At 32.5% G+C, this 15,139-nt stretch overlaps 1 long non-coding RNA gene and 1 other non-coding gene across 2 annotated transcripts in view; both read left to right on the forward strand.

The window, feature by feature from the left end:
• Positions 1-14,640, forward strand: part of LOC141423856 (uncharacterized) — a 309,638-nt gene extending 294,998 nt beyond the window's left edge. The window contains exon 3 of the long non-coding RNA XR_012448626.1: positions 14,502-14,640. This is a non-coding gene — a long non-coding RNA (uncharacterized lncRNA). The remainder of the gene's footprint in view (positions 1-14,501) is intronic.
• On the forward strand, positions 4,084-4,247 carry LOC141424341 (U1 spliceosomal RNA). The gene has a single exon (XR_012449291.1). It is a non-coding gene; the product is annotated as a U1 spliceosomal RNA (small nuclear RNA).
• Positions 14,641-15,139: the final 499 nt, after the last annotated feature.

A 15,139-nucleotide genomic window follows, 5' to 3' on the forward strand; every position in this document is an offset into this window, starting at 1 on the left:
TAATGATAGTCTGAAAGAAAGAAGCAGAGCAAATGTAAGCCGCACCTCATCAGTTTGATGTATGTGTAAATAAAAATAATCACAAGCTATAATAACTGTTTGTACTGCATGATGACTGCAGATGAACAATCAGCTACCTAGTAACCTGAATTCTAATGTTTGGTTCTAAAATATCCAATCTAACCTGCAGCCATTCTCATTTTCAATTTCCTTACAATTTTAAATGTAATCACCTTAATAATCATACTTTATCAAAAACCATTGTATAAGTACTCCATAATATAAATAAATTATTTGCTATCTAAAGAGCTACGTTGTGGGGTTGGCAGTATAGTTTAGTGGTAGAGCACTTGTTTACCATGCACATGGTTTAATTCCCAGCCCAAAGCATATACAATTAAAAGCCAACTTTCTCCTTGAATACCAGAAGGAAGCCGAAGAGGAGAATTGACCAGAGCTTTCCTTCCACCTGGGATTAAATCATACTCATTCTTGTTTATATATGACTAAGTAATGTCCTCTTGTCAATATTCTCCAAACTTCCTGATACCATGAACTGATGGAATTTTTTTAAAATCTGAAATATCAGAAAAGCATACTTTAGAATGATCTATTGCAAAATATGTTAGACCTAGATCTGTTGTCTTACCACAAAAGAATAGCTAATTGTTAAGTAGAATTCAAAATATATACATACATCAAAGATACCAGAACATGTTTATAGTTTAAATTATTAATTATGCCACTCTAAATGGCTAACCACTCTTGCTGGTGAAAAGAACTGTTATTATCTTAGGGACTTAGGATCTTCTAATTCTAGAGCAAACCAGAAGAACAACTGTGAATTTTGACATTGTGGCTTAGGCCAGTGATACCATTCCCCAGTGTGGTATTTTTGAGTTAGAAAGAGAAAATATGAGATAATCCAAGCTTATGAAAAGATCCACTTCCACATTCCATGTTTATGCTGCTTAAGCTGCATGTTCTCAATAGCTGATGTACAGTTGTCTGATTTTCCTAAAAATCTCTCAAACTCAGCAAGAAAAAAAAACCCATGATTACTACTTCCAAGATAGTTCCCACAATTGAATAATAAGCACAGAACTTTAGCAAAATGCCATTATATCCCATCTATTGAAATCTGAAGCTGTTTTTTTCCCTCCATGTCTTCCCTCCAGTATCCAATTTACCACAAAGTCCTGTTATTTCTACCTCTAGAATTCCTTCCCCTAGGCTCACTGATACTATCTCAGTTCAGAATTCTTTATTTCCTCCTTATACTAATCTGATATCCTTTAAATGGCCTTTTTATTATTTACCATTTTACAATGTTATTAAAATTATTTCCCAATACTCAACCACTCAATATTTCCACATTGTCTATTAGATAATGATCCATCTTTCTTGGAATCAAGACCATTCATGTTTTGATGCTTTGCCTACTTTTCTAGACTTATCTTTTCCCACTCCTATAATCATCCTGAACTACCTGTGATTCAAGTACACTATGAAGTTCACTGTCTCTTTGTTTTTGTAAGACTTATCTGAATATCTCATAACTTACCAAAACTCAGAAAAGTGTCACAGTCTTAGTGAAATCCTCATTCCATAAATGCATTTTTTCCCTTTTCTGCTACACTAAAATAATGCTTTGCATTTACTTCACTATTACCATTTTTTAAACCCTGTATATATTTTTATTTAGGTGCCAGAACCTTAAGTACAGAAATCATGTCTATGAAACACTCAAGAGCTGCTTCCCATACATTTTTTCAAAAATAGTACATAAATGAATGTCAAGTGAATGAATGAGTATATTTCTGTAACATTCCTTTGTTGAAGAGTTTTGCCCAACCTACTTTGGCTAAGGGATATGATTCATGGGGAAATGAACTGTTGATTGATAAAAGTAAACATCTTATGCTATCACTTATCTTGGAAGTCAAAAATCAGGATAAATTATAATATTCCCTTATTTGTATTCCTTATACACAAAGCATACCAATGAACACCCCCATTTGTTTATTCACTACAGGTAGCTCAGAGAAAAGCAGCCTCTGATAACCACAGGAGAGATGTATGTCAAGTGTGCATGTCATCTTGCTATTCAGAATGTCTACCAGGGCCAGCCAGATCAACTTCTCCTTGTTAGAAATGCAGATTCTTAGGATCAACCTCAGATCCATTGAGGCAGTGTCAACATTTACCATGTTGCCAACAAAGATGCAGCATCAGGTTCAAGAATTTCAGCATTAGGAAACATTTATTCACAGATACCAGAGATTAGTGTAGCAATAAATAAAGACACAAAAATAATTATAAAATTAACAAATAAATATAGAGTGTAATTGTGAAATCTGAACTTTGGTCAGTTTCAGGCAGATCCTGAGAATTTTCTGTTTTAACCACACTCTCTGTTGTTGTACAATATTTTCTCATATTACTATGGAGTGAGACTCAGCATAAGGGAGAAGAGTACATTCATAGCAGAATGAAAGAGGAAAGAAAGTAAGGATATGGACATGGACATGACTTGAATGTTACCTGATCCTGTTTTCCAAGCTACTTTATGCTGGTATGACTGTCATTAAAAAGTTATAAATATTTAATGTATGCAACTTGATGATTATGGAGATAAGTATACACCTGTGAAAATATCACCACAATTGATGCCATAAGCATATCTATTAGCTTTAAAGGTTTCCTTATTTGTTTATTTTTATTTCATGTTTGATGACCTTTTCATAAGATCTATACACTTAGTAAAATTTTAACTGTACAAGACATTATTAATGATAGGCATTCTGACCTAAGTAAAACTGTAGGAATTACTCATCTCATATAAGTGAAACTTGGTTGCCTTTGAACAACTCCTCTCCACTTCCTCTTTCAACCAGTCCCTGGAAACCAACATTGTACTCAGCTTCTGTGAGTTTTGATTTTTATATTGCTCATATAAAGGGGATTGTGTAGCATTTATGTTTCTGGATCTGACTGGTTATGCATAAATGTGTAGCATTTATGTTTTTGGATCTGGCTTGTTACACTTAGCATAATATCCTTCAGAGCCATTCCTGTTGGAACAAATGATAAAATATCTTACTGAAAATTATAGATTGCTTTTGACTTATAATTGTGCAAAAGTTATATACATCTAGTATATGTACTTCAAAATTTGAAATGTGATCATTTTCTGGGCTACTGAGATAGAACATTCTTTTTTTCTCTCTCAGTATAGTATTCAACTAGTTACATGAGCTATATACCACTTTATTATAAAATAGGCTTTATATTAGTTAATTTTGTTCAACTGTAGGCTAATACAAATGTTCTGAGAATGTGTTAAGTTAGGCTAGGTTGGGTTGTCATATTTGATGGGTTAGATGTATTAAGTACACTTTCAGCTTAGCAAACTTTTCAACTTGTGACAAATTTATGAGGATATTATTCCATTGTAAGTCCAGGAGAATCTATACTTCATTGTATGTGCAAATCCCATTTTCTTTATCCATTCATCAGTCAATGGAAATTTAAGTTGCTTCTATGATTTAGCTATTGTGAACAGTTCTGCAGTGAATATGAGAGTGCATATTTCTCTACAAGATCCTAAATTTAATTTGGGGGGATGTAGCTCCAGCATTGAAATTATAAAATCATAGTGTAATTCTGTTTTAAACTTTATGAAGAACCCTTATATAATTTTCTATAATGGCTACACCAATTTACATCCCAACCAATAAGTGTAGGATCCATTTGTTCACATCTTTTCCAACACTATTATACTTTGTTTTCTTAAATAGTAGCCATCCTAAAAGGTGTAAGGTGATAACTCCTTGTAGCTATAATTTGAATTTCCCTAATTGATGGAAATTGATAAATATGATAGATCATATTAACAGGATGACAAAAAGATCATTGTAATAGAAGCAGAAAATGTTTTTGACAAAATTCAATACTTTTTCATGATAAAAACTCTCAACAAATTTGTTATAGAACAGAAACTATATTTTCTGCCTCACATACCTTCTTTTGAAGTCAGAATTTATTTCTTTTTATATTTTTATCCATTAAATTTTTGTCATTATACTAACCTGGCAGGGGAGATACCATGATCAAGAAGGTGGTTTTCCCAGGTCGAGGCTTATCCATTGCACTCCAGATGTGCTGACCCCTGTGATTTCCCCAAATGCAAGGAACTCGACTGCATAATTTGTTGTAGAGGGAGACTGCATTCACGCTCTCCCCTGAAAAATATTATCATTATTGCTATTTGTAACAGTTTTTGCTTTTGACGTTTATACTGGGGTTAATTTAAAGGCCACTGTTACATTATTGAAATATTCTGTATTTGTACATATATTTACCTTTACTGATGAAATTTATAGCTCTATAGATTTTGTTACTTACTTGAATTTACTCAATTCCAAATAAACTTTCTGTTTCTTGCATACAACTTCAATTAAAAATCATTATTTCCAATATTGCTAAGGATTTCCCAAACCATATACAACTAAACTGTATAAGTTAAATTTACCAAGTGAGAAGTTCTCTTGACAAAATAATGTTCAAGCAAGTAATGTTTTGATCAGAATGTGTCCCAGTATCATCCATGTCCTAAAGCCAAACCTATCAATCAAGATAGAAGACCTGGAAAGCATGTGAAGAGTCAGAACACCAGGTGCATTTTAAAAACTAACCAGATTTTCAAGGCAAGAATTTGCTTTCATTCTCTTAGAATAGTTAAAGCAATATGCCTGGGTAAGTTAGTTTAAAATTAATGTTCAACTTAATTAAGTTAATTTAGTAATTAAATACATAAAGAAAAGAATCTCAGAAGTAAAAAATGTAGACATTTATTCCTTATATTTAAGAATTAAGTAACTTCTTTTTAACAGAACTGAGATATTTCTGAATATTAAACTTATTCTTTTTTCCTGAAAAATATAAATATTAGTAGACTATGAAAGTGAACACATTTTCTTGGAGACTTTTTATTTCTTTCAGAGATCTGGAAAGGGTTTTGATTATATCACTAAGGATAGTATTATGCTCAATGTAAAGAATAAAAATAATGTTTCCTATAATTCCTTCAGCATTATATATTATAAGAATTTTATTACTACTGTATGCTCCCTGGCCATAGCAACATGTTTTGAATTCAATCACTTTACATTATTCAATACCATTTGTAACTATAAAGTTAAGAAATTTTGGTCTTCCTAAGTTTTCAAAGATTTTTCATAAGCCATGAACATAGTTACTAAATACAAATTGAAACAAAAGTTCTATATTGATGTTTTTAAATGTCAGAATGCATAAAATGGTAAACATATTCCAATGAAAACTTATTTCCAAGTAATTTTTTCCTATCAAAAACATAACTATGAAAAATCAAATATTCTTTCTACTTGAACTGTGATATTCTCAAAACATTTAATCTTGTCATCAATTCATAGAGCTCAATTTTGTTGGTTCATCACCAAGAGAATTATGCTAACAAATACAAAAATGCAATATATAAAATATGAAATTTCAAATGATTATGTAATTCATTTGATGTAACAATGAGAAATAATTGCTAAGAATGACTGGATTCTAAGTTACTCATGTCTTCAGAAACAACACAAAGACCAAAAAGTAAGCATCCCATAGTTCTGAAAAAATAAGACCAGAGACTGCAAATCCCATTAATTTTCTACTGAAGTTCACAAAATCCCAAAGGAGATACCCAGTATTTCACAGAACTGTAGGTTCTAAGTTAGTCTCTGTGAAAACCTCAAGGACAGAGTCTTATAATGATTCATTAACTTTTTTCAAAGGCATAAGGAACAAGATAACAGGGACCAAATTTTCTAAATATAGAGGGAGAGGTGCTCTTCTTGAGAATTTTTTTTGATAAATGGCATTCTATATAACAAATGAAAAACTTAGCCAAAATAATTTAATAGATATTTAATGCTTTTTAAAAATCCACTGTTAATATAATTTCTCTCAGATTGCCAAAACTGTGTCTTGTCATTCCTTTACGATGATATATGACCCCCCCCCACCAATATTGTTCACTTAGTATAAGATATTCTTATTCTGTTGGACTTGACTGTTAGTAACTGAAACATACATCAAACAATATAACTGCTAAAAGGCTCTTGAAACCTAAATAAGCCAAATAGAATAACACTCTATTTTGGACCTATGAAATATGTCAAAGAGTAAATCTCATTTGTAAGTGGAAAGTTAATTTTATGGAAGCAAAACAAAACATTCTTAATTAACTCTAAGTACAATTGATAGCCTCCATTCACACATTCATAGAAAATAACATAAACAGATCTTTTATACCTTTGTAGATTGGGTATAGATGTTGCATGTGGTTCAAGTGTAATTTTCCTAATTATCTCCCATAGTCACTCCTGTTTTCATTCATTTCTTTATTGTCCATGTAACCATGGAAAAGTTCCTTTTTCAGTGACAGTTCCTCATTTATAAAATGGCAACCTTCCTCCTCTCTATTTTCTAGAATTATCTTGAGTTTCAGTAAGACACTATATATAAAATACTTAATCCAATGCCATCACTATCACCATCAAAGCAATAATTCAGATTATATCAGAATTGAAAGAAATGAGGACACTCATCTAACAGTCATACTTCATTATTTTAACTACATCTTTATTATCAGTACCTTACAGTGTGATTCCTTGAAAAAATTCACATAACTTTCTCCCAAACTTTTCTCTCATTTATTTCTTTTTTGGCCTTTACACCAATGTAACCTGACATCAAGGGCTATAATTAACTTGTGAACCCCATAGGTCTAAAAACATAAATTAATTACTGTGAGATTATTTTAGCATTTGGCATCTTTGTGGAAATGGTCTGTACCTTTTATCTTTGTGGCTGAGAAGACCCATCACTGTCACAAAAATCAATATTCATAGCTCTAATAGAATTGGTAGCAATAACAGAATGCCAAAAAATAACAATAAAAAATAAATACATTTAGGAAAGAGAAAGAGAGAAGACAAAAATTTAAGGAAACTCCAGTAAGAGATTTCAGTTACCATTAGGATATGTTCCAAAAATAAAGCCCCAGGGAACTAAGATTAATCCATCATTTATCTTACCCAAAAGGTGGGTCTGTAAATGACTTCATTGATCCACATCTGTGTTCAGTACCTTACACAGCAGTGGTTCAGGCAGAAATAAGATTGTATGGGCAAAGAGGCATTAATAGAAAAGATTGAGCCAGAATTAGCTTCTCAGATTCTTTGCTAGTATGTCCTGACAGCTCCCACTTGTTTGGTTTTAAACTTGAAGGAAATTTCTTCTTACATGATTATCGTGAAGGGTGAAAAGTCTCTTCCAATTTTTTATTAGTCAAATAAAAATATTCCTACAGACACACATACATTATGAAATCATTTTCTAGTCATCAGTTAACAAAACTTTAATATTTCAGTGGCTATTTATAAGGGACTTTAAAGCTAATCTGAAAAACAGAAAAAATTCTTCAATTAGAAAAAGAAAATGCATAGCTCAGACATAACAATTGAAAAAGAAATAATGTTCTTTGTAAGAACATCCCAGGGAGGTTCCAGTTAGCAAAGATTCATGCTCGCAAAAATTCAGAGAATCTTCCAGATATTGTCTCCTATCCCTTTTGTCCTTTATAGACTACAAAAGGAAGTCTATTGGGATTATGTCCTGGGTGAAAAGAGAGAACCTTACAGAAGGAACTCAGGCAGCACAAGGTTGCTCTTTGTCTATAACAATGCTGGTTCCTGACCCATGTGGGTTTGCAACTTCCAGAACAGTTGCACTGATAAGCATTACTTACTTAGAGCACTCCAAAATACTACTGAAATAGCATGGGTTTCAAATAACGTGCATTTCAAAAGTTACTCGTTTGGTTTTGAAATGGCGACACTAAGAATCAGCTTGTAGAGAAATTTGCCTAATTTCCCTTATTATTTATTCAGGCCAAATATTTTTCTGAAAGGAATCTGGTTTTCCAAAAACAACCCAGAAAGAAAGAGTAAGATTTTTATTCTGTGGTATAAATGAACTTCCATTCTTTCCCAAAACAAGTTTCCCATTTACATCTTAATCAATGTACTTTTTAGTTACTGCCCATGCTTATGAGAACATTGTGGCATGGCTCATATACTGACAGGACATGTGTGGTTCTTACCACCAGAAGTGATTTGGGTTGCCCAGGAGAATTTCATGTGTACAGCCACTTGTGGAGAACTTTCACTGGTATTACATCTCTTCTTTTTATTAGTTAGCAGAGATTACATTTCTTTCTTGAATTATTTTACTAAAACTACTTTGGTTTGGGAAATGAAAGTGTGTGTAGAATAAGGGAAAAGCTGTATATTTATTAGTTGAGCATCTTTCAAAATGTAGCATATGGACAAAACGTTGCTTCAAGATTTGTCGGGGAGGAAGTTATAAAGGTTACCAGTAATAATGTCCTGGATACAATGCAAGCTACTTTTTAAGTCAAACAATTAAAAATTTGCTATGCATATGTACATCGGGTGAAAGTCTTCAGTGAAATTAAACTAAAAAGGTGTAAGGAAATCAAAGAGCTATATAAGGTATGATAAGAGACATTAAAAGATGAGAAAAAAGAATAGATACTTTGAGGACATAAGTGATAGAGAACTGGTAAAAATCTTAAGGACATGGCACTTTCCAATCAGCATAATTTAAGTGTCTGAATATTAGTATAATTTAAATGAATATGTACCTTTTTCTGGTAAGTCTTCAAAATAAGACCAAAATGAGATAGAAAGATATTTTTAGTTTTTATTCATTTTATCTGAAGAACTGAAACATGCACTAAATATAATACATATAAAAGTCAAGAGTATTTTCGGGGCAAGTGACCTGAAAAAAGAAAACATAATAGCAGACATATGAGAAATATGTTGGACTTTTACTCTGATAAGTTAAAGATCTTTAAGAACCAGTTGGTCAAACGATGATAGGTTACTTACTTTTTCATTTCCCCTCTTTGCATCTTTTGAAATGCAAGGACGTGGGAATGTGGCATGACAAAATTGAGTAGGTTCAGATCTCCTGGAAAAGATTCAGGATTGTGGATTGTGGATGAGATCAGTTTCCTTCAACTTCATGATTCTCTGATGTTATTCGCTCTTTTATTAAGAATCAGAATATAGATGATTTTAAATTGCTCAGAATGGATACTTACCAAAATTACTGAGAATAAACCATAAATAATTCATGAAATTATAAAGGGAAATTATGTTTTAAAATAAAACCCAATTTGCATAGACTTTTAGAAACAATATGAATATCTTAATCGACACACAGTTATTTTTTAATTTTTGTGTGGGAATGGAAAGGGTTTTAATAAATCAATCATTCAGAGAATTATCCAGTTAGGTATCCTTTTCCTCATTCATCCATAAGCTTATATTAAGCATCAAATGTATGCTGAACCTTCTATTAAGAGGGTGAGACACATTGTAAATTAAATAGACATTATCCTTGCCCTCATGAAGCTCTCTCTCATTCTAGTGGGGAAACCAGACCAAAGCAGGCTAAGGCATAAATAATTTTAAAAGAAGGTGGAGATTATGTAAGATGGTCAGGACCAGCCTCTCTAAAAGAGCTGACATTTAACTTCAGACTGAAGTTCAAAGTATCAACCTTGTGGAAAGAAGAAAAAAGAGTAATCCAGAGCAGAGACCATCAATAAAAGTCTTGGAGGGCAACCAAGAACTGGCAAAATTGAAGCTATGAAGGAAAATCTTTAAGGCTGAAGTCAGGGAAAAAATGTGACATAAGATGTAAATATGGAAGAAGCAGGTGACAGGTTATGCCTGTCTGGAATTTGTATTCTATGTTGCATCCAATAAGAAATGATCAAATAGGTTTATGTAGGGAAGAAACATGATTTTATTGGTTTGTTTTTCAAAAGGCTTCCAAAATTGATGAATATGAAATACCTGAGAAAGAATGTACACAAGGAAAACAAGAACATGAGAAGGTTTTTAGATATAATTTCAGGTGAAATTGATAGTAATGATAATAAATTGAAGAGCTGTATTTTAGGCAATGCTGAAAGTATAAACAAGTTTTGAAACTCTACTTAACAAGAGGGAGACACCGCTGCTGAGTACCAATTCAACTCTAATTTATTGTTTAACAGTCTGTCCCCACAAAACAAGCATCAGGTAGACTCATAGAAACTTTCCAAAATAAAGGGCAATGTACCATACTGAGTGAATGACCTAACTAAAATCTTTGTAGGCACTATAGGAAAAATGACTATCCAGTTGGTGTGTTAACAGGAACAATGAATCATCTACATCTCACTAACAGCTTATCAACATGTTTCTTCATTACAAATTCATGTCATAGGTATTATTATTTCTCTATTACTGGTGAAGTAATTCAGGATCACAAAGTTTAGGTGACTTTCTTAAAGTGACAAAATTGCAAAAGCAACAGCCTTTCTGCTTAAATCTAGGCCTTCTGACTCTGAAACAGGAACTCTTTCCAGCATAGTCTTCTCAACACAAATTGGATCTGTCCAGCTTCCTCTCATGCTTAAATATGAATTTGTGCAAAACTACTATATTAAAATTTTTCTTGTAATAGCAAGCTGGAAGGAATAGTCACAGAAGGAAGAGGAGAATTTAGCCTCTTTCGTCAAACCTTGGCCTTTCTGTTTAGGCTGTAAATCAGTGCTGACTGTGATAAAGGTTTCCATGGTGTAGGCACTAGTCTCACAAACTGAACTTGCACCATCAACATTGAGAGCTGAAAGCCATTAGACAACAGTAACTTAGGTCACTGTTGTTATCATTAACAATTTATGCAGCACTTTATATTTGGAAAGAGGTCAATGAAATGTAGACAGATTTGAGTGCTGCTTAAGTGACAAATCTGTCCTGCCATCTCAGTAGCACTGTAGCTTCATAATACAGTTTCATTCTTTTTGATTTATGGCAGAATATAGTATTTATAACATAGTGCAGAATTTAAAACATGGAGAACCTTCACCCATACTGAATCAGAAAAGCACCATTTTTTATGTTAACAGCTTTAAAATTAACTATTCCAGAGTATCAATAAAAATATAACATATCCAATTTATTCCTTACTTTCCAAGTATTTAGTGTAAAAAATCCAGATGCATATTAGCCTTACTTTCTCAGCAAAATTTAACATAGTTTTATATTTTATATAAAAATATAGTTTTATATTTTTTAAAAGTTATTTTTGGGTGGTACTTGGTATCAAACCCAGGACCTCTCACATGGTAGACAAGTGTTCTATCCCTGAGTGTCCCTGAATGATATCCCCAGCCCCTAGCTATAGAGTTTATGAAGAGCTTTCTCATGTATTATTTTCCTAAGTCATAATAGTAATATAATGAAAGAATCAATTTAATGAAGGAAATGGTGGTCAGAGAGGTTGTATGATTTTCCCAAGGTTACATATGGGAGCTGGCAAACTTGATCCTTTAATTTTCCTGAGTATATCTGATATTTATTACTAAAATATAACTCTTCTGAGATGGCATTCGTGCATATTCTGGAGCATTGAGCTTGATAAAGAACAATAATGAATATTTAATTTTAAGATGCTACACATGTGATATCCTATTTATGCAAATCATCCACCCCTCCTGTAATAGCATGCCCATTATGGCAATTGCAGAATAAAGCAGACATTGTGACTAGTTTCCATCAATGTCTAATCTCCTGTTATCCCTGGAATATACAAATGATGATTTTGGAGTTTTAAAAACAAGCAGAAAAACATTGTTAAAATGTAAAAATCAAATATTTGATAAAAATATTCCAAATTAACTTAAAAGTTCTCTGATTCTTACAAATTCATGATTTTAAATAAAAATATGGAAGTGCCCATATAGCACCCTAGAAATTTCTAATAATTCAATCAAGACAGACTATACTAATAACACATTTAATTAACTCTTTCATGAAGATCTTACAAATATTTATTTTAATTACCAGCTAATAGCTCAGGTATTAATATCATATTGTATGATGAGAATTCAAATTGGTACAACTTTGAGTTGTAACATAAAATCATATATTTGAACACATGTAAATGCTGTAATTCAAGAATATTCCCCCAATTCTTTATCTAAGAGAATTCTTGAACTGGTTTCACCATGATTCATAATAACTATGGCACTGTTTTTGGTAGATATAGATTGGAAATAAACCAAATATCAATCAGAAAGAAAATTGATAAATTATGTTATGATTTGACAATGGGTTAGATAATATTAAGAATAATAAATTGTAGCTGTAAACAACAAGGTGAATGAATCTCAAATAGACAGTTTTAAGTAGGAAAAATAGCAGGTCAGGATACAAATTACATGTTATGATTTCATTCATAATTGTACAAAGCTAGAGAAATCTAAATGATTTTTAGAGTAGATAATTGCAATTTTTGTATTCTTTATACCCAAGCAAATGAATGCAACTTGAAAGCATATAACCTCAAAGACACATTATATTTATTAGTCTCAGACCAGTACATATCCATGCAACTTGGCATTTCTGGGATATTTTTCTAGTCCATAGTCTCATCATTCTAACACTGTTGTTAAAAACTATTTTATACCTCCAATAATTATCTCACCAAATTTACTCTTGGAAAATAAAGCTAATTTAATTACACTAACATGCTCACACAGCTATTCTCCTTTTTTTCTCATCTTAAAAACAATACTTCTACAAATGTTTCTTGCATTATTTATTTCAGTCCCTCTCTTCTCTCTTGGGCCCAAACAAATCATTCTTTCTTCCATACCTTTAAATAAAATTTCCATTTTCAAGGTAATAAGGCACTAATTGCTGCAGGCAATGGCTCATTGGGAGGCTTCTTCTTGTTTTACCTAAAACATCCACATAATTGTTCATAACCTACTTTATGCAATGATTCATTCACTTGCCTTTCCATAAGCGCTGTCTGTTGGTTTTACTCCTACTTACAAATTGCTCTTTCTCCACCCTGTCTTCTGGATCTTATTCATCTTGTAGTGCATCAGGGATTAGCCCTTGGATCTCTTCTCTTCTCATGCTCATTCTTTCACAATTTCATTCAGTCATAAACCTTTGATACTTTTTATAATCTGATGACTCTGAAAACTGTTTGTCCACTACATGTCAAAATTATGAGCTCCAGATATGCTTTCCCAACTATTTCCTTGCCATTCCCTACTAGGATTTTGGATAGGTTCTCATGTCTCAATCTAAATTTCTAATTTTCTCCTTCAAGTATGATCCTTTTTTTCATCTTTTCTAGCTCAATGAATGGCATTGAGCCTTTAGTTACTTAGGTGAAAAATCTTGAAGTCATCTATTACATCTCTTTCTCTCCTACATCACATAAGCAAATCCTCTTGAGCTCAATTTCAAATTATATAGTCTAGGTGCTTTTGTCACATAGCTTTTGCTACCATCATCATAGCTGATTTTACCAAGATTTTTGAGATTATGTTCTAACTCAAGGGTCTACAAGCTACAGTCTGCAGTCCAAACTATTTGTTCATATCATTTGTACATTTTGATATAGGTTGTTTATCTTTTCCTTATTGATATGCAGCACTATTCATATATTCTAGATACCAATCATTTGTTTACTGTATATTTTGTAACTGTCGTCTGCTAACCTTTAGCTCACCTTTGAACATTATTTATGGGGTGATGGCTATGTAGTTTTTCATATTTTTATTACCAGCTAACTAGATTTTAATATCACAGAGGGCATGGACCTTGCCAGAGACAATATTAATATCTTACTCTGTCTACTCATCATAGCATCATAGGTGCTTAATCAAAATTTTTGATTGACATCCAAAATTTTGCATTTCACTTGAGTTTCAATATACAACACACAGGTAACCAAGTAATAAGATTCAGATGTCTATACTAGCACTGACCTGTACTCTATCAGCAGTCAGAAATGAGCTTTGGAGGATAAGCTGGTTTCTCATGTTCCATTGTGTCAGAACTCAGGTACACAGGGCAAGGAGGAGGAGGCAGCGTATAAATGCACAGAGGATTCCAGACAGAATCTTAAAGTAGTAAATGCACTTTCAAAAATGAAAAGGTTTACTTCAAGGTCTTGGTTTCTTACACTGTTAGAAATATTATTCTGGGAAAGTCTTTTAAAGAAGTTCTGTTCACACAGCACGCAATTTTATACACACAGGACAGTCAGGTTATTAGGGACTAGTTTTGTGTTCTATAATTCATTTGCCACCTTCAACTGTTAGCACATATGGATGTTTATGTAAGACAGTATTTTACATTTATTGCCAGATTAAATAATATATATTCGGCACCAAGAGAAAGTATTTCTCCTGCCCTTATAATAATTATTATTCACTAAAAATTTAAACAATAGGAGAGATGCTTGCCTGCCTAATGTGCTTTTCTGTCTCTGTCTTTCTTTCTCTCTGTCTACCATTCTCTCAGAAGAAATAAACAGATTGGAATTTGGTAATTTCACTGAGCTCATAAGCCTACAAGCAAGTCCTATGTTACAAGGAGGGTCAGATGGGACAACATCTGAGCAAAATAAATCTGAGGGAAGAAGAAAGGTGTACAATACAACAAAAACTATGAATTCATTAATGTGAGTCTCACGTGTGATTTTTATACCTGGGCTTTGACTGGTTATTGCATTTGTGTGTATGATTAGAAAAAGTATTCAAAATGTTTTCTGAGCATTTTTAAGTCTACTGGATAACTATCCTCTTACATGTTAAAAGCATAACATAAGAGTTATGTTTGGGAGTGACAGACATGAAAAGAATAGGTAGAGATGGACATTAGGAACAGAAGTACTTATAGAGAGAAACAGAAAAGAAGAGTAGAAATCTGTAACAATGGGAAGTAAGGAAATAGATGGTTATGAAATAAAGCTAAAAGAATGTTGCCATTTATTTATTACACTTTGAAATATAAGTGACCTGCTTCTAACCATGTATGGTTTTAAGAATAACATGGAGAGCTACTTATAAAATCTTGATTCCTCTGACCTATCCTTCCACTGTCTATCTACCTCTGAACCTCCACCTTACCCCTCTTATGCTTCAGGATGGCAACTAGGC

The sequence above is a fragment of the Castor canadensis genome, chromosome 6 (assembly GCF_047511655.1).
Source record: "Castor canadensis chromosome 6, mCasCan1.hap1v2, whole genome shotgun sequence".
In the NCBI taxonomy this organism is placed as follows: domain Eukaryota; kingdom Metazoa; phylum Chordata; class Mammalia; order Rodentia; family Castoridae; genus Castor; species Castor canadensis.